This window comes from Macaca fascicularis, chromosome 6 (genome assembly GCF_037993035.2).
Source record: "Macaca fascicularis isolate 582-1 chromosome 6, T2T-MFA8v1.1".
NCBI lineage: Eukaryota > Metazoa > Chordata > Mammalia > Primates > Cercopithecidae > Macaca > Macaca fascicularis.
This window is the reverse complement of record NC_088380.1, coordinates 5,712,786-5,738,953: the sequence shown is the minus strand read 5'-3', so window position 1 is coordinate 5,738,953 and position 26,168 is coordinate 5,712,786. Positions and strand designations below refer to the sequence as shown.

The 26,168-nt window shown below is 45.3% G+C and overlaps 1 pseudogene; it reads left to right on the top strand.

Moving 5' to 3' along the window:
• Positions 1-333: 333 nt before the first annotated feature.
• On the top strand, positions 334-9,339 carry LOC102115522 (dol-P-Man:Man(5)GlcNAc(2)-PP-Dol alpha-1,3-mannosyltransferase pseudogene; annotated as a pseudogene).
• The last annotated feature ends 16,829 nt before the right edge of the window (positions 9,340-26,168 follow it).

Below are 26,168 nucleotides of genomic sequence, written 5' to 3'. Positions count from 1 at the left end.
CAGGTTGGCACAGGGCAATTGGTCAAATGTGTGGAAAATGAATAAAGATGGAGATGAGTAACTTCCCTGATATTTCAGAAGGTTTCACCATTTAAGCGAAGAACTAAGATAGGTTTTAGCTCCTAAGGTCAGTTTATTTTATTAACAGTGGGCCGGGTTCCCTCTTCCAAGCAGTATAGGAGCTTCGGGAGGTGCACGGTCCCATATGAGGGTCATTAGCCATGTGCAGTGATTGAGATATACATTTAAATTAATTAGCATGAAATATAATGAAAAAAGACTCAGTTCCTCAGTCACATCCTTGACATTTCATTTCAAATGCTCCGTGGTCACATGTGGCCGGTGGCTACCAATTGGGAAGTGCAGGTGTACAATGTTTTTGTCATTGTCACCAGTTTGATTGCACAGAGCTGTCATAAAATGTTGCTAAAGGCATTGTTATCCTCTCTTAAGAACTTCAGTCCGCTGAGAAAGGAAAGGTGAGTCAACACCATCTAATAAGTCCCTGGTAGATGTATGAATGGGTGCTAAGGATGCCCAGAGGCCAAAGGGGCCTGCAGTTGCTGACTTCTGAGCCAAGTCTTCAAGGAGGACCAGGAGTTATCAGGTAATGAAGAGTGTAGGAGATTAGAAGCTGACCTTATTAAGTATCTTGAAAGTAAATACAAATGTAAAAGCATTCAGAACAAGATATAAAGGTCTTAGTGTGTTTGTGTGTTTGCTTGCCCATTCTTCTCTCCTCTCTTCCTTACAGATTTTGTTTAAAATCAAAGAGCATGCCTCTTTTGTTCCTTGTTGAGATTGACATATATAGAAGTTTATAACAGAAAAGTGCTGGGGAGCACTGGGCTAAGTTACATGGCATAGCAGCAGCTTAACTTGCATTTGGGAGATAGAGATGGAGGAAGATTGTGTGAGGTGCTGTCTTAGTCCATGTGGCTAATATATAAAGAACAGAAATGTATTTTGTCATTGCACTAGGATCTGGGAAGTCTAAGATCAAGGTTTGGTGTCTGATGAGGGCACAATCTCTGCTTCCAAGATGGGCTTTGTTGCTGCATCCTTAGGAGGGGAAAAATGCTCTGTCCTCACTTGGTAGAAGGGACAGAAAGGCAAAAAGAGCCGTAAGCTCATTCTCTTCAGCCCTTTCATAAGGTACTAATCCATCATGAGGGTGGAACCCTCTTAATTACCTCCTAAAAGGCTCCACCTTCTACTTCCACCATAGTGGAGATTAAGTGTCAGTATTAATTTTGGATGGGACACTATATTTTCATACAAATAAAAATTCTCAAGAGGGGAGTCAGAGTCTTAGATTTCTGTACATGAGATGCTCCTGTGATAAGTAGTGGTTTCAGTGTTAGGATGGGGTTCCTCAACAAACTTGGGTGCTTTGTGCACTCACAATGTTAATGGCTTAGCCTTCTCCCCTGGGGGAAGCTTACTTGGCATTCTCTCCAATTCACATGATGTCAGTTATTTCCTTGCCAGGGTAAATGGTTATTAGCCCACCTGATACTCAAGAGTTTCAACTCTCCACACCTTCTACCTGCTTTCCCTTTGTGACTTTGCTTTCTGGTGTCCATGATTCAGTTCCCTAGTGGACAGGCAGGCAGGTGAAGTTTATGCAACCATTTCACATCCAGGTCTTTGTCCCTCTCCCCTCTCCCCCAGCAGCTGGTAGAATGCTTCCCAGTAGCAGGCACATACCGTATGAGTACATGATGTTTCAAGTCACAAATGAATAGATGTTTTCCTGGTTGGAGGCCCCAGTGCTTGACTGGGCTTTGGTATTGCCCTTGTTATCCTAAGCCCCATTCCTGAGACTGTGGATAGTAGAGAAATAAGATAGAGGACTTCCAGATTCCTTGAGAGGCTCCAGAAATAATCCTATGGATAGTTCTACTTGGATTTCCCAGAATCTGTGTAAGGAGGGGGTGGCAAAGGAGAGAAGAGAGGTGGTGGCATGCTGAATAGACCTCTTGGGGTCAGTTGATGGAAGGAGAAAGGGAGTATGGAACTGATAAGAGACTCTGAAACTGCTCACCCAGAGCGCAAGTGGGAGGAACAACTACCTCCACATCCAACTCCCAGACGTGTCTGTGCTCATCATTAGAAAAATGCTGACAGTGGCAGCACATCTACACAGATAAGACGGCTTTTCCTTGCCCAGTCTGCGTGGGCCATTTTTCACAGCTTTTGGAGGCTGCAATTGCTGCCACCATATGTTGTGCTGGAGACGATGCAGCCAGCTGAGCTTCATGTGGAATAACTGTTGGCAGCTACACCAACTTTAAATTGATATTAATGTCAAGTTTGCTTTTTATAGTTTTCCTGAAGGTTTTAACAACAATAGGCCAAGGCAAGTTTCATGGTACCTGAACCTGAATCAGGCTCACATTTTTCTGATGTGTATTTAATTCGGTTTTGGCACAGAGTCTGTGTTTTTCTTGGGTTTTACATCATTTATGAGGTTGCATGGATACACTCTAACAAAACATCATCCATAATCAAATGAGACTCACAGAAGAAAGAAGTGCATGCCAATTCCGACTAATCTTAGCCTTTATGGGAATAACTATTTGCTATAAATGATTAGCCAAACATCTGTGTCAACACTTTCTTAGCAGCAGATAGAGATGTTGTTAACCGCCACATTTGCAATGATATTTCTAGCTCCATGGAGGGGGAAATGCTCTACCACAAACAAATCTGTCAACTAAGCCCTTCTAAGTAAAATCTACTCTACTAATTAACTGTAATAATGAAAGGCATGGATGTTAGTGTGGTGTGTGTGTGTGTGTGTGTATGTGTGTGTGTGTGCCTCTAAAAGTTTTGCCTTATTTCACACTAAACATTTTAATAAAATGACTCCAGTCACTCTCGTATCACCCTATGGGGTCATTTTAGGAAGAAAATTAATTTTTCCCCAATATACAGCGGCACATGGTCCTATCCCTCCTTTAATCCAGGCATCACCCATCATTTGCTGTGTTGAAAAGAGGCATATATATTCTTCAAGCATAGTTTAGGTGATTAAGTATGGCAAAAGTTTAATAATTGAATCCATAGTAAAATATTTGTACAAGAGTCAACATCTGCACCTAATCGTTCTATACATACGTGATGGTTTTGAGCTTATTGTGGGAGACATATTTCTTTTGGTGATTACAAACACACATCTGCTGTTTTAAAGCACACTTTTGCTGCTGTGAGGGCATGGGGTGGGGACTGTGTGGGCTATGCCCTGGCAGGAATGTCTTCTCTTCCGTGTGGAGTCTGGTGATCTGTTCATTTGGTTTTTATCTTCTGTCTGCGGAGTGGATATTGAATGAAAATGAAATGAGATCTGCGCACATTGGTGGCTAGACAATTCATTTTCTCAAATTTAGAGACAGTCATAAGATGTAATTCATGAAAAACCCGGACATTGTTTATAACCTGGGGCAAGGCCGACACTTCTTTTCTGTGTTTTCGTGCACTGGCGAACTCAATGCAAATGGGGCATTTCAATTACATCTGAATCAACTGAAAGCACCCATTGATGTTGGGATAAGTGACCGTCTCTGGCCGTCTCTGTTTTATCAGCTGCGTCCTCTGTGGGCATGTGAGGCTTTCCAAAGCCCTCAGAGGAGGCCAACATGAAACCTTTGAGTCATCAGATCAACTAGAGACAAATACCTTCAGTTTAATAAAATGAAGTTTGAAATAAAATGAGTTTTTCTTCTAAAATATCTGTCCCTGTTGAATTTGGCTTCCTTTTTTAGACCCCAAACTTTGGTATGGGAGAGCAAGGGACAGAAACAGAGGAGTGGAGATATTTCAGTCTTAGATTCCAGTGGTTCTTTGAATTAGTAATGGCAGTCGAATAGAATCCAGTTTCAGATTTGGTCTCATTCTGGATAAGCAGTTTTATCTTTTTGTTTCCTTAAGTCTGCCTTTTTGCTTTGTAAAAGTTCACCTATGAGGCAAGTTATCAGGCAGTTAAACTAGAGTAAACAACTCAAGTACATGTAGGTAAGAATCGGTGCAAAAACTCCTTTTGAACTTCTGGGTTGCTCAGGAGAAAGCAGAGGTTCGTGGTAACTCCCACTACCTCCACATCACACCAACCTCAGCCTGGCACTCTGGATTTACCCCACGTGTGTCCAGTGAAAAGCCTTCGATTGTCCTGGTTTTTGTAAATTTAACTAGGAAAACAATATTACCTTTACTGAGAGGACTATGTAAACCAAAAATTATCTAAGTCACATCCGAATCAATTTAGAGGTTTATTTTGCCAAGGTTGAGGATGTGTCCAGGAGAAAGAGACACAGGTCACAATAGCATTTGTGGTCAGGGCTTTTTCCAAAGAAGGTTTTGAGGACTTCTATATTTAAAGGGCAAAGAGTGAGCAGCAAGGGAAGGAGGAAAAGAAGGGGAGGAAGGTAGACGATGAGTTGAGTGTTACATTCTAGTGAGGCTTTGATTAGCACTGGCTGAGTCCACGTTTTATATGTGAAAAGAGGGGTTAGAGAAACAGTTAATTATGCATTTGTAAATCTGCACTTGTAAATCTGCATTCAGTAAGTCCTCATTTTATACAGGATAAGGTAAACACAGAGTAGAGGAAGAAGTCAAATATGTATTTGTTTCAGAGTGGGCAGAGGGAGGGGGCATTCTAGTCTTGTTTTTATCCCATGCCTGTGAAGATAAGCTACTACTTTACACTGTCAGGTGAGATTCCGTAGAACTCTGCTTTAGGGTTATGGGTTATGAGGGGGATATGTATTCTGAAATATTTGGGGGCCCATACAAAATTTCCATGTGAGCAATTTGTGAGGGAGGCTCACCTGGGGAGATGTGTGGCCTTCTGTCATTGCAGCCATCTGTGTGGGAACAAAAAGGAAGGCAAGTTTTCTTCTTTTCTTTTCTTTTTCTTTTTTGCACGCCTTAGTTACCAAGCTTAACTTTCTTCTTGGCATAATGAGTTTGGGGTGCAAAGATTTTATTTTCCTTTCACACCTAAAATGGACAGAAGAGATTATTGGTTTTTATTTCATTTCAAAGTTGGCACATCTGGCGGCCAGGAGATATGGGGCTCTACAGTTGGGTGGGCCCTGACCTTCTTCCTGGGCCATCCACAGCATCACAGGTGTTCATTAGCCCTGCATTTCTAGCTTGAAATTCAAGTTCTAGCAGAAGGTCAACTCAGTAAGTCTTCATGGAAGCAGATTTATGTACCCGCACCAAATCTGCAAGGGGACAAAAATGTAGTGACGAAAGATGCTCAGATGCTCAAAGAAGTTTTATTGCAATGGAAGTAGTCCATGTTTTTTCTCCATGTATTTCTCCTACATCTCCCAAATCTGTTGGACTTCTTCCCTCCTGTGCTTGTGACTTTACTGGAGGATGGTTGGGACAGTTTCACGGGGGTAGCAGCCTCCACAGACTGTGTGTTAGGAAGACGAGGTTGACTGTTGAGCTCTGCTATGGCTCAAAGCACCTAGTGGCCCTAAGCACCCACTACCCCTTGCCCCTTTCTCAGGTCCAGCACATCTCAGAAGGCTGGCACGTCAGACACCTGCATTCAGAGTACATTTAGAGTACACACTAAGTGTGCTAATAAATTAAGCTGACTAAATGCTACTGCTCTACTCCCACATCCCTTACTTTTGAAAATACTATTTATTGCAACAGACAGGTGGCCATTTGAAAACACATATTCTTTCTTGTCCCAGGTGGATTAATCACAACTTGTAGACAGAACCCAAGATTGCTTGCTTTTGAAAGATTTCCTCTGGCCCTGTAATTTTTACACTCAAAAGGCAATTTTCATTAAAGCTGTACTAGTCCATTTTCAAACTGTTATGAAGAAATACCCAAGACTGCATAATTTATAAAGAAAAAGAGGTTTAATGGACTCACATTTCCACATGCCTGGGGAGGCATCACAATCATGGTGGAAGGCGAAGGAGAAGCAAAGACACATCTTACATGGCAACAGGCAAGACAGTGCTTTCAGGGAACTTCCCTTCATAAAACCATCAGATCTCGTGAGGCTTATTCATTATCATGAGAACAGCATGGGAAAAATCTACCTACGAGATTCAGTGACCTCCCACCGAGTCCTTCCCACAACATGTGGGGATTACAGGAGCTACAATTCATGATGAGATTTGGGTGGGGACACAGCCAAAGCATATCAAAGACTTACTTTGTTATTCTGGAAACTCAAAGTAAAAGCTGATTCACTTGAGTGTGAAATGAGAATTAACTTGCCTTTTAAGACTTTTTGTAAATTAATTGAAACACTAGGGCTTTAGCGGAAGTCTGGGGTGGGACAATGATGAAAATGAATATAGTGCTCATTCAGCAATTGAAATAATTTAAAATCAGTCCCAATAAGTTCATTTACTTTCCTGATTAAGTACTGTCATTGTTTAGCAGACCCTGAAGAAAAAATTCACGTTAGTGATACTCCTGCTTTGGTGACCTTAAAATGTATAATTGACCTACAAGTTCTTGATGATGAGTCTCTTTTGGGGGCAGTCTTTTTGGGCTTTGGTTTTTACTCGGAGATTCGTCTGGTGACATTCTTAACCATTTGAGTGCTTTAGAAGGGTACATAGATCAATTCGACCCACTGAAACAAGTTGCTTTTGAGTCAAATCTGTACTGCATCTGCCCATGTTCTCTTTCTTTTCCTTCCCTCCTTCCTTCCTTCCTTCCTTCCTTCCTTCCTTCCTTCCTTCCTTCCTTCCGTCCCTTCCTTCCTTCCTTCCGTCCCTTCCTTCCTTCCTTCCTTCCTTCCTTCCTTCCTTCCTTCCTTCCTTCCTTCCTTCCTTCCTTCTTCTTTGAGATGGAGTCTTGCTCTCTCACCCAGGATGGAGTACAGTGGTGCAATCTCGGCTCACTGAGTGCAGTGGCACAATCTTGGCTCACTATAACCTCCACCTCTCAGGTTCAAGCAATTCTCCTTCCTTAGTCTCCCAAGTAGTTGGGATTACAGGCACCCGCCACCACACCTGGCTAAATTTTGTATTTTAGTAGAGATGAAGTTTCGTCATGTTGCTCAGGCTGGTCTCGAACTCCTGACCTCTGATGATTCCCCTGCCTCGGCCTCCCAAAGTCTTGGATTACTGCACCTGGCCCTGTCCATGTTTTCTCAAACCTGGCTCACCTGGATGTGTGGCTGTCTTTCTCCTTTCCCTGCACATCCTGTGCCAGTTCCTCTACAGGTACCTGAATGACTGTTATTACGAAGTCTGAAAATTAGTGAAAGACACAGAAATCGACCAGAAGGCCTATGTGGCCCAGGTGGAAGGTGTCATCAGTGGTACCTATGACTAGACCCAGCTGTGGGATGACAGTGGACCACTTGTGTACCCAGCTGGTTTTGTGTCCAACTTTATGGGGCTGTTCTATGCCCCTGGGCCGAGGCACTGACATTCACATGCCCAAAATATCTTCGCTGTGCTCTACCTGGCCACCTTGCTGCTTGTCTTCTTGATCTACCACCAGACCTACAAGGTACCTCCCTTCGTCTTGTTTTTCATGTGCCACGCCTCCTACTGTGTTCACTCCACCATTGCGGGAAGTCAGAGACCCCGAACGAACCTTTGTGCTGTGACTCTTCTATGACTCAGCGCCCTCAGTATCAGCCTCCTGCTGGCCCAGGGCTGGGGCTGGGGCTGCCGGTGTTCCAGCCTGGCAGCCTCCGAGAAGATGAATGTGAGGCTCTGCGCCCCTCAGTTGCTGCTTCTTCTCCTCACACGGTTTGGCTCCCGTGGGGCCCTCCGCAAGCTGGGCATCTATGTTGGCCTTCAGGTGGTGCTGGGGCTGCTCTTCCTGCTGGAGAAGCCCACTGGCTACCTGTCTCGCTCCTTTGACCTTGGCCGCCAGTTTCTATTCTGCTGGACAGTGAACTGGCGCTTCCTCCCAGGGGCTCTCTGCCTGCACTGTGCCTTCCACCTGGCCCTGCTAGCCGCCCACCTCACCTTGCTCTTGCTGTTTACCCTCTACTGGTGGCACAGGATGGGGGAATGTGTCTTGTCCCTGCTGAAGGATCCCTCCAAAAGGAAGGCTCCACCCCAGCCCCTCACACCCAGCCAGATCGTTTCTACCCTCTTCACCTCTAACTTCACTGGCATCTGCTTCAGCCACCCCCTCCACTACTAGTTCTACATCTGGTATTTCCACACACTGCCCCACCTCCTGGGGACCAGGACGGCACACTGGCTCACACACCAGCTCAGGTTGCTGGGGCTGGGGCTCATGGAGCTCTCCTGGAACGCACACCCCTCCACACCCTGCAGCTCTGCTGCCCAGCATGTGTGCCATGCTGTCCTCTTGCTGCAGCTCTGGCTGGGCCCGCAGCTGTTCCCCAAGAGCATCCAACACAGCAAGAAACTTCCCTGAAATCTACCCCTTTCCCTCCAGTGCACACTCAGGACCTGGGGATAGACTCTGCCCTTCCAAATAAACCTTGCCAAGTCCAATATATATATACATACACCCACACACACACACACACACACACGGACTTCCTCTCTATATATAGAGGGACTCACACAGGACGTGCAGGGAAAGGCGACAGGCAGCCACACATCCAGTCAGAATCACTGGGACTTTTATGTATCTCGATCAGCAATGCTATGGCTACAACATTGACACAAAGGCACAGAAGGAAGTTGAGTTCACAGGAGTACACAGGGATCTTGTATTATTTGCTGGATTCATTCATTTGTATAAAATATGCTAATTTTGCAGGAGTTGGTTTCCAGCTTTTGGACCAAATTTTGAACATTCTAAACTGGTTAATTTGAGCCTTTCGAAATTACAAATTTTTCTATATATTTTTAGAATATCTTCTTTTGATTGAGTCACTTATATGTTTGTATTCTTAGAATGAGTGATAGCTAAGTAATTGAATTTACATGCTCTATCATTCTAGTTTAAATATTCAGTTTAGTTTTGATATAAAAAAATACATGAACTATGAGTGTTTGAAGTTTATTGTCTAAAAAATTTAGCTGCATCCTTTCCTTGGTATATCGTCTTTAATTTTTAAGCTCAAAAAGGCCCAGAAAAACATGCTTTCAATAATGCCTTATTGATTTTTTAACTATCTAAAAATACGTAAAAATGTTTGGTTAAAATAAACCAAAGAGTTGTTGAAATGTCTTTGCTTTCAGTTGTTGTTCACTTGTAAATCTATCCAAAAGAGATAGAATGGGAGGAGGGAAGGATAAAAGGAAGAGAAGAGAGTAAAATTAGACCATCAACTAATTACACAATTAATGATTTAACTACAATTGGAATAATGTGCTGGAAATTAATGAGGTGAATGGAAGAAATATGTACAAGAATATGCCTCCTCATTAAGTCTCAAGGAACCATGTGGGGGAAGATGTGAGCTTGACCACACTCAGCACCAGGGAAAATCTGCTCAAAGTGAAGACTCAACATCTCCCTAATCCTTTTTTTGAAAATAACCAAATATTTTAAAACTTACGGATTTTATCAACCTTTTTTATTAGCCACTTTTCTGCAAATGGAACATGACTCACTTCCTTTGGACAACAGTGGTCTGTCCCCTTTTCTGCTGGTCTTTGCTTCTCCCAAGGGCATTGCCTTCTTCTTAATTTGTTTGGTGCCCGTATCTTTTCCATTGCCTTTTTCTTTTTTCCTGAGCACAGGGATACTTGCCACCTGCAGGCATGGCCCCCCTCTGTAATCACGGGTGTATTTCTTTCTCTTTAATGCAGCCATCCCCTTTCTGCTCTCGTGTCCACAGACACTCACAGACCTTCCCATTCCACTCAAATCTGTCTCACACCCTCCAGCTAGAACTCCCCCATCACAGCTGGAGGGGCCAGCTCATACTTGGGGAGATTAGGTCACTGTGGCTTGTCTATACAGCTGCATTGCTGGCAGGGCCCAGGAACCACTAATCCCATCCCTTATGGTGGAACCAATAGTTTAGTCTCAACTCCACTTTCCAGGCATGTTCATACTCCTAGAAACATGACACATTCATAATAAAGTCAAAACACAAGTCACCTAACCCTGACTGTAACTCAGCACCCACTTCCACATGTCTTTCTGCAGGTCCTGTAATCCTGGTGGAGACCCTGGCCTCATGGAGCTCCTCCCAGTGAGTGGTGGGAGTGGCTGCTGTTCTGACCACCATGGCAGTGATGATGAGGTCTGCGAACATGGGTGGCTTTGTGTGGTGAGGCTGTTCCCGGATGATGAGCGCAGTTGCTGTCACTTTGGGGTAGAAAAGGCCAGCCGCCTCATGCTGTCCACTTGTTGTTATGGCAATAGATGAACCTAATTTGGAATTTGATGGATGAAACAGGACCCACAGATGGATTCCAAACCAGAAGAATGTCAAAGGCTGCCAGAAGGGAGTTGGGAATTAGGTAATAGGGAGGGAAGGAGGCTGGTCCATGACTGGGTTCTCTGTCCATCTGTGGTCACCAACAGTCATGGGTTGGCTGAGTGTTACACAAAGCAAGGCCAAAGCTGTCAAAATAATGAGCCTCCTTGAACACAGACCACGCAATCGTGGGATGTTAGAGCAGCAAAGGACTTTCAAGCTAGCCCAAGTGTTACAGTAGGTAGTCGGGTGGACGTGAGCAGGACAGGAGAGGCCCCTCCCTTTCCCCGGAAATGTCAGGCCACCATCAGGTGATGGTCAGGCAGCTGTTACACTGTCTCCCCAAAATAATAATTGGTCACAGCCGGCACCAGGGAAAGGCAGTCTCCCAATAGATAAAAAACACCTGAAGCTGGTGATTGGCAGCTTCCCGATAAGATCTCAGGAGTTGAGTGAGTGGGCTCAAGCATGCTCATTAAGACGCAAAATGGTGGCATTTCACTGGTCTATGACCTTCTAGGAACATTCAACTGGAAGGGAAGAATGCCTCAAAGTGAGCATGTGCACACCTCCAGTGAGCACACTGCACATGTGGCCCTCCCATGTGCTGGCAGGCCGCTGTGCATGTGGACAGTCTCCCCCAGGGAAAGAATCATGGAGAAGGGACACAAGACCCTGGAAGCATGCCAACATATAAAACCCCAAGTCAAATGTCAAACAGTCCCCTCAATCTCTCATGTCGCCTGCTTGGCTCTCTTCCATGTGTACTTTACTTCCTTTATTCCTGCGCTAAAGCTTTTTAATCCATTTCCACTCCTGCTCTAAAACTTGCCTCGGTCTCTGTCTCTCCTTCTGCCTTCTGCCTCCTTCGTCCAATTCTTTTTTCTGAGGAGACAAGAACTGAGGTTGCTGCAGACACACGAGGATTTACCACTGCTGACACACGTCCAAGAGGCTGAGCCAGTTGCCCAAGGTCAGAAAGTGATGACCGATCTCCAAGTGCCTGTCTCTCCCAATGGCTTTTTCAGTATTTACACAATATACATAATGCCACAGTGCAGACAAGTAAAGGTGAGACAAGAAGGTGATGCTGGTTGACATTCTCAATACTTCACTGGTCTTACCCTTGTAACTGTGTCAGGAACATCATATGGTTTTGTAGTTGTTGGAAACTTTACCATAGTCAAGGGGAAGGGTGGGCATCAGTGGATGGAAAATTACTGAAGGGAAACATTGGACGCCAGGGGAGAGTCTAACTAATCCGACCATGCAGGATGCTTGCTGAAGGCAGGCAGGGTGAGCTGACATCTCGTGGGGGATCATGGGGAATGAATGAGAAACCTGATTAGATATCTAGCATGACCAGATATGGAGAATGGTGGATTTGGGCTAAACTGACTTAAACAAATTCTTGCTAAAATTGGACCACACAGAGATAAACCCAGAAATCCCAAAGTCAAGGTCTAGTTAAAAAAGATCTCAAAAGGGCCTGAGTAGAATTTGGTCAAGGAGAGAATCTTTGTCAGTTTGAAACATCTTAATGTGTCAGAAAGTAAGAAAATGCTTACAATAAAATGCTCCATCACACAAGGACATGGAGCCACCAGAAGGAGTTCCCACTAGCCAAGTCCAGGACAAGTGGCATTCCAAAAAAATAAGGATAACAGTGGATTATTGCAAATGAGTCAGTGAGTCAATGTCAATAATAAATAGGTCCATAAAACAGACAGGGGAGAAGGGGCAGCTCTTGCTTGCAGTCAAGTGCCAGGTCGGGCTGGTCCATGAGGAGGGTGTGCTGAGTTTCAAAAAGTCTCATTCTGCAGCCTTCATGGTAAAGAATGGTTCAGATGAGAACCATCATGAATGTGCAGTATCCATGAATGCTTCAGCATTCATGAATGCTTGGTCTATTCAGGGTGCAGGTGGATTTTGATGAAGAACAGGAGAGTGTCATGCCTTAAAGTGCTGTGTGTGTGTGTTTGTGTGTGTGTATGTGTGTGGTTTTTGTAATATAATATATATACACATACATACCATACATATATTACAAAAACTATGCACACACACACACATAATCAAAGATAGAGAATAAATGAAAAAGCAGGTGGGCAAACAGGTAACAATAGTTGGTTCTGAATAAAGGGAATACAGTTGTTCTTGTTCTGTTTTTCTAACGTTTTCTTAAATGTTGATTAAAATTATTTCCAAACTAAAATGTTAACAATAATAAAAAGTGTGATGCAAGATATCCCCAAAGGACGAAATATAGGACTAGTAAGTCCCAAGTCCTGGCTGATGATTTAGGTCACTCAGATGCAGCTCTGGGGCCTGGGTGCTCTCGGTTTCTGGGATTTTGCCATTTGTATTAATCAGTGGAGCAGCAGGCTGGACCTGAGGCTGCACATTTTTCTGCCTTCCTCGTATTTGGTTACTTTCTCTATTCCAGGGTGTTCATTTCAATTAACCTCTAGGTAGCACAGGGTGAAAAACATCCGCTGTGTGCCAACAATAAGCCTCAGCTCTCATGCCACCTCCAAAAACTGTAAAGAAACAAAAACACCAGGGATTTCATTTGATCTGGAAAAGGGTTCGTTAAGTATTCCAGGATGTTGGAAACAAAAGATATTTTAAATACCATGGGGGCTGTAAAGAGTGATTTAGAAGATGTAATACTGCTCAATATCAGCTGACATCAATTGGAAGGAAACCACAGCTAAGAACTAAAGCTGTAGTTCTTTAGTTGTAAGAAGAAGTTCTCAAAAATCCAATGTCTTAGACTCAAAGACTTCCATCCTCATTTTTAAGTGAATAATAATATGATCAACATATATTTGAAAATCCTTGAGCTCCCTGTGACTCTCTGGCCACTCCTTTTCCATCCATTATTTCACTTTGTCATTGCAGCATCTAGAGTTTACAGGGTCCGTGGAATTACCACGCAGCAGGCCTAAGGGATAACATCAGTGGTTCCCAAAGTGGGGTCCCTGGACTGGCAGTATAAGCATTACCCAGGGAAGTTGTTAGACATGCAAATTATTGGACCCCACCTAGACCTGTCCAGTTGGAACTCTAAGTTTGTTTGAACAAGCCAGGCCAAGGGGCAGGGCCTCCTAGCAAGGGTTGGGGGAATGCAGGCTGGACTAGCTTTCCTGGGGCTTTTCCCTGCCCCTGTGAGGGGAGGGTTAGTACCCCATGACCTGAGCTTTATCCTGATCATCCCCAAATCCATGCATGTGCTCCCTTCAGCCCCTGCTAACATTTGGCCACCTCATCCTTCTCCCAGAAGAGACCCCTCCTTCCTCTTTGAAGGTTGTTTCGCCGGCACATTTTTGGTTCAGCCCCTTCCCTCCACCATAAGTGCGGGCTGCGGAGGCCCTGGGGACCATGGTCCTGCTTTTTCTCCACTAGTGAGCATATTGCCTGTGGAACGGATGACCAGCCGACCAAGTAAGCTCATCTCCAAAAAAGTAAAACAACAAAACAAAGTTTTGCTATGAGGAAAACACAACTTATCTAAATTGAGAAAGGACTCCTTCCCTGATTCTGTCCCAACACGTTACATAAGATTCCATGATTGTGCAGAAAAAGACTGGGTTCTTTCTGACTGCGTGGGTGGGGTATAGACAAGCTGTGAATGGCTGCCCCCAGAAGGGCACAGAAACACACCCTGAGCTTCCATGGTTTTTAGTGAAAGACGCAGGGTGGAACAGTGCTCCTCTAGTAAGTCCTTCCAGCCTGAGTAGGTGGACAGCATCTGCTATAATTTGAATTCCCACCAAAACTCACATTGAAATGTCATTGCCATTATAACAGTGTTGAGAGGTAGGGCCTGTAAGAGGTGATCAATAATAATGCCATCATCGTGGGAGTGAGCTCCTGATGGAAGGGTAAGTTCTGCCCCATTTCTCTCTCTCTCCAGCTTGCTTGTGCCTTCCGCTTTCTGCTATCTGCCATGGGATGATCCCTACCAGGGGCTGGTGCCATGCCCTTGGACTTTTCAGCCTCTAGAACTAAAAACCAAACAATCTTTTTTCCTTTTATAAAGTACCCAGTCTGTGGTATTCTGTTATACCAGCAAGAAATGGACTAACACAGAATTCCTTTGGTCCAGGCTGGTTGATGTTAACTACAGATTTCATTTTTCTCTGGACTGACTACTTGTAGCTCAAGCAGGAAATGTGATGACCTGGAATTAACAATTAGCAAAGAGGGAGATTTATCAGGCCCAAACTACTCAGGGTTCTTTGTGGGCCCCCCTACCCCTGCCAACATCCCCCTCTTCCCTGGATGGTGGGCTCTCCATGCACAGCAATCCTGTCATCCTTTTTACCTGAATGTCTCCACCTCATGACCTGGTGCATAGTAGGTGTTCAATACATATAAAGTGAATAAATGAATCTATGTAATCCTAATAACATGTCATTACCACATTTCCATAGGAAAAGCAACATTGATGTGTTAAATGAGCTAAAACCCAAGCCATAAACAGAAAATATCTCTGCAAGCATTTCTCAGAACTCCCGGTCTTTCTTTAGATGCTCAGCTTCCTCCCCAAAGTTGAAGCCAAGAAGGGGTGAGATAATGACAGTGAATCATGATAAAGTGGGACAGGAGATGCAGTCTTCAGGGACTCGTGGGCCAGTGGCTCAGGAAGCTGCCACAATCCTCATCAAAACACATTCTTTATCTAACTTGGATGCAGAAATCATAAAAAGGCCTTGGAAGGTCTAAGTGGCAGGGACCAAAATCAAAGTCGGTAATTAGAAAGCTGTGAATTTATAGATCTCCACTCAAATTGGCAGGAAGTGCAATAGCAGCCACTCCTCAAACACATTTTATGTGTCCCTGAGTTGTTTATTATCTTCCATCCTAAATTTATGTTGTGCCTCTTTCTATGGCCTCTAAGCCAGGATGACAGAAGAACAAAGAGTATTCTGCAGCAGGAGAATGGCCCAGGCCAAAGGCAATTCCAGAGAAGAGAGCAAGTTGGATGTGGGGTTAGCATCCTGTTCCTGTGGAAAACGTATTGCCAAGAAGGAAAATAAACAGTTGGAGTTTTCCTTAGCAAGAGAAGTTGTCTGAAAGTGCTCTAAAGAAGCTCTGAAGAGGCCGCAGAGAATGTCCATGTTTTTCTACAGCAAGTCTCCAGCTCAGCTGCACTTCTCACGACTAAACATTGACGATAGAAAAAAGTAGCATATACTCATGAAAAAAGAAACAGTGGGAGATGGGTCAGGGGCCTAGGGGAGAGAACTCTTGAACCTAACCTGGTTCTGGGGTAGAAGCCAATTGTGTGTGCATGTGTACATGCACATGTGTCAGAATATGTGTGCATGTATGTGTGTTTGTCCATGCAGATGTGTATGAGAGAGTATGTGCACCATCCTTGTAACCTTCAAGACCTAACAGAGTCTTAGTGGTCACTGAAGAGTGAAAAGGGGGTCGGGCGTGGTGGCTCATGCCTGTAATCCCAGCACTTTGGGAGGCTGAGGCGGGCAGATTACGAGGTCAGGACTTTGAGATCAGCCTGGCCAACATAGTGAAACCCCATCTCTACTAAAAGTACAAAAGCTAGCCAGGCATGGTGGCGGGTGCCTATAGTCTCAGCTACTCAGGAGGCTGAGGTGGGAGAATCGCTTGAACCTGGGAATCGGAGGTTGCAGTGAGCCAAGACCACGCCATTGCACTCCAGCCTGGGTGAGAGAGGGAGACTCCATCTCAAAAAAAAAAAAAGTGAAATGGGGAGAGAGAGAGAGAGTGGGAGAAGGAGGGAGAGAAAGGAAAGATTTACATCTGGCAGATCCACATCCGGGTGTCTGGAGTGGTGGTGATGCTGGAGGTGGCTGGACAGCAGGTGAGAGAACCAGGTGGGAAGGGCTCCCTAGCAGGACCACCTACTGGCCGGCACACTGGGAGGGATGCGCACGGGGGTGGAGCCGTGGGAAGTTTGCACCCTTTGCAAGTGGGAGGAGCCTGGCCTCTTTCTCCTGTTCCGTGGTGTGGTAACTGGGGATGCAATCTGTTAGATGGGGGCCTGTTAACAGTACCGTCTCTCGCTTTGCTGAGTTTTTTTCCTTTTCATCCAACAAATTCCATTTTTCTCACCCTTCAAAGTGTCTGTGAGCCTAATACTTCATGGCGATGTGACAAATACCCTGTTTTCAGCTGAACTAAGGAGAAACTCCTACAACACACAGAGGCATGGAGCCCAGGCCGGCTGTTCCCTAGGGCACATGTGTGGACTACCAGCTGTGCCTCCAGGCTTACTAATGCTCGTGTCTTCTGCACTTGGTTCAGTTTGCTTTTGTAGAGAGCTGACACCTTAGTTTGACAGGTATCATCAGGGAGGTAAGGAAACACTTATTTACACTTACAGGGAAGGACATTGGAGGCAGCTGTGATGCCAGTGAGACCCTGCGTTCTCAGGCCAGTCCTGTGGCCAGCCAGGAGTCCACTGTGGAGCACGTGAGTCAGCTTCTCTGATGGTCCACGTGGATATTAAGAAATTATTATAGGCCGGGCACAATGGCTCACACCTGTAATCCCAGCACTTTGGGAGGCCAAGGTGGGCAGGTCATCTGAGGTCAGGAGTTCAAGACTAGCCTGGCCAACATGGTGAAACTCCATCTCTACTAAAAATACAAAAATTAGTCGGGTGTGGTGGTGGACTCCTGTAATGCCAGCTACTAGGGAGGCTGAGGCAGGAGAATCTCTTGAACCCAGGAGGTGGAGGTTACAGTGAGCCAAGATTGTGCCACTGCACTCCAGTCTGGGTGACAGCAATATTTCGTCGCAAAAGAAAGCTATTATATGCAATCTTATGTACACATTTGATATTAAACATTGTTTCTTCAGTCACAAAACCCTCTGGCCAAGTGGAGGTTCTGAGCACACCTGGAATTAGCTATTTCCTTTCATGTCCTTTCTGATCAAAATATAAAGTCAACCACTATGCTTATTTCTAGGTTCAATCACTGATTAAAAAATAAAATCACAAATTATTATTTCATTTAGAGCAGGGTCATGAACTAAAATAAGACTGTGAAAGTACTATGTGCCACGGAATTGTATGCTGGAAAATGACTAAAATGAGAAAACTTTTGCTAGGTCAATTTTACCATTAAAAAAGTTAAGTAAAAAACTTAAAATAATAAAAGAAAAAGGCAGCGGTAGTCCTCAGTGTAACTTTCCCCTTCTAGGCTTTCTCATTGGTTACAAGACAAAGTCCCCGCCCTTTGGGGCAGTGGTGGGGGTATTTAGAACCTTCTCCACAGGCTCCAACCTACTTCTCCAAGGCCTCTCCCCAGCGGGAAATTTCCCTTCACACTAACTCTGGTCCACAGGACATTCTCATGTATTTGCAGACCAATTTCCACCTTTGCATCTTTTTACAGAGCACTGCCTCTGCATGGAATAGTCTCCTATTTATCCCAGGACCCCAGGCCCACAGGCCCCACAGTCCCTTGACCCATCCAATGCTTCTCAAACTCAACCATTCGTCTTCCATGGCAGTGCTGGGGCCTCTCCTGGAACCCTACTTGGAGGGTCTGGGGTAAACCTCCCCTACCATCCCTCCACTGGCCTCTCCCTGCTGCCTTTCTGTAGCGCCCCTGAGGCTTCATAAATGCCCTTCTTTGAATTCACGCAGAGAACCCTTATCTAGTGGCTTTTAAAATATGTGTTTCTTTTGTAGACAAATTGTGTCCCTTGAGATCACCCACCCAGCCCCAGCAGGTGGCAGGGCTGTCCCCTCACAGGCCTGCTTGCAGTTTCTGGGCTGCTCACCATAGAAAAGAAAGAGTCCACTGCAGCCAGTTCAGGGGCGTCTCCAGCTCTAGGGGAGTCGGAGCCCTGAGCAGGCGCTGCAGGCCACCCCTGCCCCCAGCAGCCACCACTGTTCTGTGCTGTGGGCTGGGAGCTCTCTCAGGGCCGGGGTGGTTTCTAATTTCTCTCTGGTCCCCTGTGCCTAGATGATGAGGCCTGAAAAGGGGTGAGTGCTTACTAAATGTTTTTGACAGAATTATTTTCAAGTTTCTTCTTCCAAAACCACGAACAATTGTTCTCCCCAAGTCACCTTCGAGATTTAGGGGCTCCTCAGAGCCTCTTCAGCACCGGACTTCAAGGCCCTGCAGCGACCGAAAGAGAGTCCCGGTTCTCGTTGCTGCCATTGTTTTCTTTGTTCTTTTCTCACCGCATAGAGCATAGCAAGACACTGAACTGGAGGAACTCATGACGCAGTTAGACCCAACAGATTCCGACCTGGGCGGCCCAAAACCCAGGATGGCCAGTGACCTATTGTCCTGGCTCAAAAAGTAGGGGCCCTGCTTCTCAAGGGGATCTGGGGCTCAACAAGGTTGAAATTTACTGGAGCCCTGAGCTCCTGCCTAACAGTGACGGCTGAGCAATACCCCCCACCCTTTGTGTCCCGGAGATGGGCTCTTTGTGAAGACCGCTCTTCCCCTGTGAGGCCATGAGACTCACAGAGGCCCCCATTTTGTCCAGCACAGGCCAGACACAGACCTGCAAACCCCCATTCTCCACCTCAAAATGGTAACGCTGCGTGTCTTGTCCTCATGACTCCACCGGAACAAAATGCCTGGGAACCAAGCGTGGCTTCAGGATCCCCTTCCTTTAGGCCTCTGAGGTTCGGCCGCACCCTCAGCTGGAGTCTACAGACCTCCCTTCCAGGAATAGCCCGGCTTCAGGGAGAAATCTTCTCTCCTCTGCTGTCCCATCAGCTCCCATGTCATTCCCTTTTACCTTACCCAGCTCTTTCTAGCCTATTCCTAACCCTTGAGAAGCTTGCAGACCTTTGGTCAGAGCCTTCTGCTGCAACAGCCTTCATCCCACAGTGCAATTGCCCTGTCCTCTTGCAATAATCCTTTCGAATAAACTCTCTCCTTAGACGAAGAAGGCTGCCTTTGTTTTTATTTGAGGTGAGGCTGCAGCAGCCTCAGTGGCCTTGGAGGAACTCAGGAAACACTCATGTCCCAGCTTCAGGAAGCCTGTGACCTCTCGACATTTGGTCCATGGAGATGCCCAGGTGTGTCCCCACAGTTGGGACCCTCGGACCTGCTGACCCTCAAGGAAGCTCAGCTGCAATGGCCACAGGAAAGAGGCTCTGCCCCTGGAGTGGGGAAGTGGCTGATGGGTGAGTTCCAGAAGACACATCCCAGGACAAGCCCTGCTTCACGGTAGTAGGGTTGGAGACCCTAACTCACTGGAAAGGGGGGAATAGTAGAGCATGGATGTGCACCCAGGCAGCCTGGCAGCTCCAGGGTGCCCATGGCTCAGGTTGGGCAGCCATTGAGGGTATCATGGACCCCCTGCCTCGAATCCAGACCCTGGGTCCAAAACCAAAAGTTTTCAGACAAGAGGAATCAAGAGACGGTCCCCAGCAGGAGGCTCCTCAAGAAAGATCTAAAGCCAGCAGGTTTCTATAGACAAAAAAAGAATTGCACACTTAGGTCAATTTGAGCTGAAAGGGACCCCAGAGAGCAATCTCCCCAAACTGCTTCTTTTCCTCTGGTCGAAAGAAACCTCCCTCCTAGTGTCAAACAGAGGTGGGAAGCAGAACTGTGATGAAAATCCTGGTCTCAGTTCTCAAATAGAGTGCTCCCATCACTCACCCCTGCCACCTTAGCAAATAGGAAACCCCCCAGGACAAAATGTAATGAGAGTATGGGAGAGAACTGACCTCAAATGTGACTATCCGGGAGGCATGACTCAATAACGTCTTCCTCAGCCATAATGGGTCAGGTTTTGTTTGCAGTGGGGAAAAAAACAGCAACAACCACAACAACAACAACAACAACAACAACAACAACACCTGACTTTAACTTCAGCCAAAAATGGGAACAATCTTAGTGAGGCAAAAGAATGGCATTCAGTTCGTTTTCTCCAAGAACAAAACACCTATTAAATGCATGAACTCATTTTGCATGTGAAACATGTGAACACTGAAAATCTGAGATCGATCTCAGTTAACTTAAAAAGTTTGTTTTGCCCAGGTCGCAGTTAATTTAAAAAGTTTATTTTATGTGACACAGCCTCAGGGGGTCCTGACAACATGTGCCCAAGGTGGTAGGGGCACAGCTTGGTTTTATACATTTTAGGGGGACATGAGATGTCAATCAATGTCTAAGTTGTACCTCGGAAAGGTGGGACAACTCGAAGCAAAGGTGGGACAACTCGAAGCAGGGAGGGGGCTTTTGGGTCATCCGTAGGTAAGAGAAAAATGGCTGCATTGTTTTGAGCTTGGATGAGCCTCTTCAAATGAGACAGTCAGATCTGCATTTATCTCAATAAACAGGTGGGTGACTTTGTATAGAATGGGAGGCGGGTTTGCCCTAAGCAGTTCCCAGCTTTACTTTTCCATGTAGCTTGGTGATTTGGGGGCCCCTAGATTTATTTTCTGTTCACAAACATTTCAATGAGCTAGGGAACTTTAATTTGTTATCCTACAGTATGCCTCAGGACAAACAATTGGAAGAAACAAGGCAAGAAACAACTCCTGAGGCCATGTCTACATTCAGGGAAGGAGAACTTCAATCCCTTTGGGCAGTTTTTTGTTGTTTTTGAGACATGGTCTTGCTCTGTCACCCAGGCTGGAGTACACTAGTGTGATCATAGCTCATGACAGCATTGACATCCTGGGCTCAAGAGATTCTCCTGCCTCAGCCTCCTGAGTAGCTGGGAAAACAGGGGTGCACCACCACGCCCAGCTAACTGTTTTTATTTTGTCTAGAGACAGAGTTCTACTATACTGCCCAGGCTGGTCTCAAATTCCTGGATTCAAGCAATTCTCCAGGGCCTCCCAAAGTGCTGAGATTACAGGTGTGAGCCATCATGCCTGTCCCTTTTACTCAGTTTTATTTGTAAAGTTTTTGGAAAAACATCACTTGGCTTTCATGTATAGATTGAATGTAAAACCATACATCTTTTTCAGATAAAATCTAACTAGTCTCAGTATTATGCTTATCAAAAGGGGTGCTCTAAGGGAGTGATAGTTTATATCTTCTTTTTAATTTAAAGGAGATTTTAAGATTTTCTTTTTTTACTGGTATAAACAGTCATCATGTGAGACTATTATATAAGAACGATGATTTTAAAACAGACCCAGCCCTGGAAACACCAAAAAGAAGGCAATTGTCTTTGTATTCAGTTGGGCTGGGCTTATTTATCATTTCTTATAAGTGAAGTGAGCCACAGAGGGGTGCCCAGCCTCAGCGACTTTGTATTTGTTGAGCTCTTCTGACAGAGCTTGCGTTTTGAGTTTGAATTCTTACACTGTAAAGGAATGCCCTCCTGGCAGTGGTCCCTTAACACGTGAGTCCCCAGGGTTGAATCTGACCCTGGTGGGTGGTGACAGCAGGAGAACTGAGCAGGCATAAAGACACCGTGTCCTGCCAACATTCTACGAAACCCTGCCTCCACGTCTTGGCCCTGGGATGCCAGTGCCATCTCTTGCTGCTTTCCAGGTGAATGTCCCTCATATGGACGCTTATCCTAATCACTCTGGGCAGACGAGGAAAAATGAAGATTGATGGGATTACACCTTCTGTGCCCAGACAGCTCTATTTACCAGACTCGTCTGGTGTCCCTGGTAATGGCTTTTGTCTTCTGCATAGGCTGAAAGAGCTTTTACAATGAGAGAAACAAGAGGTCAACAGGGGTAAGGATGGCCCGGGCTACTGGTTGTCACAAGTTCTCAGGCTTTGAGGCTCCAGTGTTCAGAGTTCACTGAAGCTAACATGTGATAACTAATGCCTCACAATTCTTCAGTTTAGAGTAGAAAAAGCGTTTGCTTCTTTTTTTGTTATTTGTTTAGCTTTCTGAGTCTGCTCAAATACCCCTCTCTTTGGGTTATAGGTAGATAAGAGAAAAATGGCTGCATTGTTTTGAGCTTGGATGAGCCTCTCTCTAGGCAAAACTACAGGAAATACTCATTTAAAAAGGTTGTGTTTTCAACTTCTAAACCTTGAGATGATGTTTTCCAAAGATGTCACACGGCGATTTGGGGCACAGGGTGGTCGTTGTCAGACAATTGGTTATCCTATTAGTCATTTTCCATGAAATATGACAACGGGTCCTAAGCCCACTCTTTACAAGTCCAGCACAGTCACACAGATTATTGGGGAGAGGCCTCCGTGTGCCCAGCAGATCCTCCTGTCTTCATATTCTCCAGAATGTCTGGCAGCTCTGCAGGAGGGGCGCAGTCAGCAGATGCACCCATAACAGAGAGCGGGATTCAGTAGGCAAGAGTATGGGAAATGTAGATGTAAAATTGTTAGTGCAGTTACATCAGTCAACTATAACAGACCAAAGCGCAGCAAAGCAGGCTTATTTTTGTTGCCTTCAACTAAACGTGCACTTAAAACATCCCCGTGTTGTGCTCCCACGTCCCGGCTGCCTCCCTGCGGGGGAGCCCACTCTGTGTCCACCTCTTCTCAAAGCTGTTCTCAGCCCACACTTAGACCAGCCGACTCTTAAACCTCTCTCTTGCCGGTCTTGCTCTCCGGCCCCTGTAGGCCTCTAGCCTTGATTTAGGGGAGTGACTGCTGCCATTAAAACTCTCAGCCCCTTCCCTGCCCTTTTAATGGGTCCCTTATAGGGTCATTTTTCTCACTCCTTCCTTTCTCTCCCCTCCTCTTTGCCTTGCTTTCTTCATCCACCTCTTTCTGGGCACGTAGATCCTTCTGCTATGCACCGAACGGCCCTTCTCTCCGGTCCAGAATGTATCCTCAGAGGCATGAACTTTTGCTTCCGTCCTCTCCCCCCAAACACACTTGCCCTGCATTCCAGTGCTTTAAGACGCTGCTCTGCGTAAAATAATCTGCTAGACACATTCACTCTAAGATGACCATTGAGTGAACAACAGGGGAAGATCCAGGTTTTGTGGGGGGCCTGAAGCTGTACCAGTTGTGCCTTCTGTGAGAAAAAATAATACATTAGGTATAAAAGTGGGCATTTATTTGGGATGGGAAAAGAAAGCCCAACAAAAGACGGGAGAGCCTTGGTGCCTCAGGTCACTTTCTCCTGGGACACCAGGAAAAGATTTATGAGAAATGCATCCCGGGAACTGCTCCTGGAGTGCGCCTGGCTTCCCTCCCTGCCTGCCCCCAAGCAGAGCAGCCCAGGTTACCCAGAGGACCCTGGGAGCAAAGCATCTGCTGCATCAGCTTTGCTGCTGTGTCCCCACTCTGAGGGCACACAGCGAGGGCTTCTGGGTTGAGTCAGGTGCATCTGATTTTTGAATCATGGCTCCAGCTTCAACTTAATCACTGAATGGCCTTGGAAAAGACTTTTACACTCAGAGCTTTCCTCGCCTGTAATGGGGAACGATATCACCTGTTTCCCAAGTGTGTGATGACATCATGTAGGTAATTCTTTGGTCACACCTGGCACCAAACACCCACTAAGCAGTTAACTCTTAGTAATAGGGTTGATTTTATAAACATTTAGGCAGATATCTCCTGGCACACAACTGTGGCATTTCCAGTCCACCAGTGGAGTCTCCCAAAGAACTGATCTGACTTAAAAATGATAAAAGCAAAACAACAATGATAGAAACAACAATAGCACATTTCAGAGCAAAATCCCCCAATTGTTCTAGAAAAAATATCACTATTAAATAAGCCACAGCATATCAGAACAGCCTCATCTGCATAAACATTTCACCTGTCACTAGCAGTTTATGACTGAAGTGTTGGGACGATGCTGTACACCAATGATGTGTGCCTGTCCGGGGGGTGCTGCTGAAACGGGACCTGTGCTCACCGAGACCCTGTGATGCCTCATTCTTCTCCCAGCCTCTCTGCTTTCTTCAGTGATTTCCATTACTTAGAACAAGAGATGGAAATAAATTCCAGGAGAAGTACATGGCATGGGGGGCATGACAGGAGGTGTCGTTGGCATTTGGATTTTATTTCAGGTTTTCATTTTGGGCCTTTTTTTTTTTTGAGATGGAGTCTCACTCTGTTGCCCAGGTTGGAGTGTGGCACTCTCTCAGTTCACTACAACCTCTGCCTCAGGGGTTCAAGCAATTCTCGTGCCTCAATCTCCTGAGTAGTTGAGATTACAGGTACACGACACCACACCCGGCTAATTTTGTATTTTTAGTAGAGATGGGGTTTCATCACGTTGATCAGACTGGTCTTGAACTCCTGACCTCAGGTAATCCACCCGCTTTGGCCTCCCAAAGTGCTGGGATTATAGAATTGAGCTACTGTGCCCGGCCCATTTTGGATTTTTGGTTCTGAAGGATGATAGCAAGATTCCTAGTCACCCTGGGCCTTGCTGGAGATCTCAGTCAGGCAGGTCACAGATGACCTGAGAAACACCAGAAGACATACATGTTGGGAAGTTTTGCTGCCTGAGCAAATCCAGGGCACTGGGATGGCAAATCCATGCACTCAGCCCAAGAGGCAGAAGAATAGAGGGAAAATGAGAGAACTGGTCTAACCAGCGCTCCGGAGAGAGCTTGCAGTCTTGACAATCTATGAATTACAGTTTTACAACTTGACCTTTGTTTTTTCCCCTGTCAAGAATAGAACCATTTTCCCCAGTGAATTTTGTGTGTAGTATGTTTTCTGCTTAAAAATAAAAGAGGAAGTGTGTGTAAGGGAAATTCCATATTTGCCTTGCTTGTCTTGTGGAAATGTGAGTACTTGAAGAAGAAATGCATTTGTGCGGGGAAAGAGAGGAGAAGACATTTGGAAACGCAATAGGACAGAGTTCTCTTCTACATGTTATTTTGATTCCCTTCTCTAGCAAGGCTGAAACCTGCTCACCGGGCTCCAGTTGCACCTCTCAAACATCTTGGTTTGAGGTTGCCACCATCCGTTTCCTGGGACCCATATAAGTATTGATGAGAAAGCAAATGAAAAATAGTATCCCCTTGTAAAGAAAAATACCCAAGGCCAAGTGGAATACGATTCATCTTTTTGTCATCATTTTATGCTAGTGTTAATGATATTGTTACCTGATATTAGAAACTACTTAGATGTTTTTGGAAGTGAAGAGTTGGGTGGTGTTAAAGAAATAAAACAATGTAATACTTACTGTTGATCTGTGTCGGTCCTCAGAATTCTCCAGTGGATTTCAGTCATTCTTGGTCTATCTGAAGATTTGTTCCTTCAGTCTTGGTTCTTAACAAAAGCTTCCAAAGAGCATCTGTAGTTTCAGGGTCTAGGGCTCCCTTGAAGGCCCCCACAGGAAGACTTCGACATAGTTGGCCTAAATTTACATAAAGACTTGCCTTTAAAAAATTGGTCATATAAGCATGTTGTTCCTGAAACGCTGTTTTCTATAAAGCAAGCGAGTTGACATGTATGTCTCATATCTGACATCTGTGCTTGTCATGTACTATGACCATCAGTCAACATGACACCCTGGTGAAGGATTCCAGCACAGGCATGTTTTTAGTCCCCTTTTAAGTAAGTCACAATTATAAGGACCTTAGCTCAGGCTGTGTCTAAGCATACAAAGGGATTTAACTTTGTATTGACCTGACAATCAATCAAAATTTTTAAAAAGGCAGCTCAAAATATTAAACACTCTGAAATACTAATTCCATAGCATGTGCTGCAGTTATCTTCTCTTTGGAATGTCAGAGAATACAGACACTCATCTTAATGTGACGAGAGAAATATTTTAGTAGTCAAGGTAATAATATTTGGTATTGTCTGGACAGCTTGGTCCTCCAAGCTATCTCTTTTTTTTCTTTATAGTAACCTGGATGCTTCTGAGGGTCCTTTGGCTGCTGGGACGTCATGCATAGATGAGGTCTCCAACTCTAGAT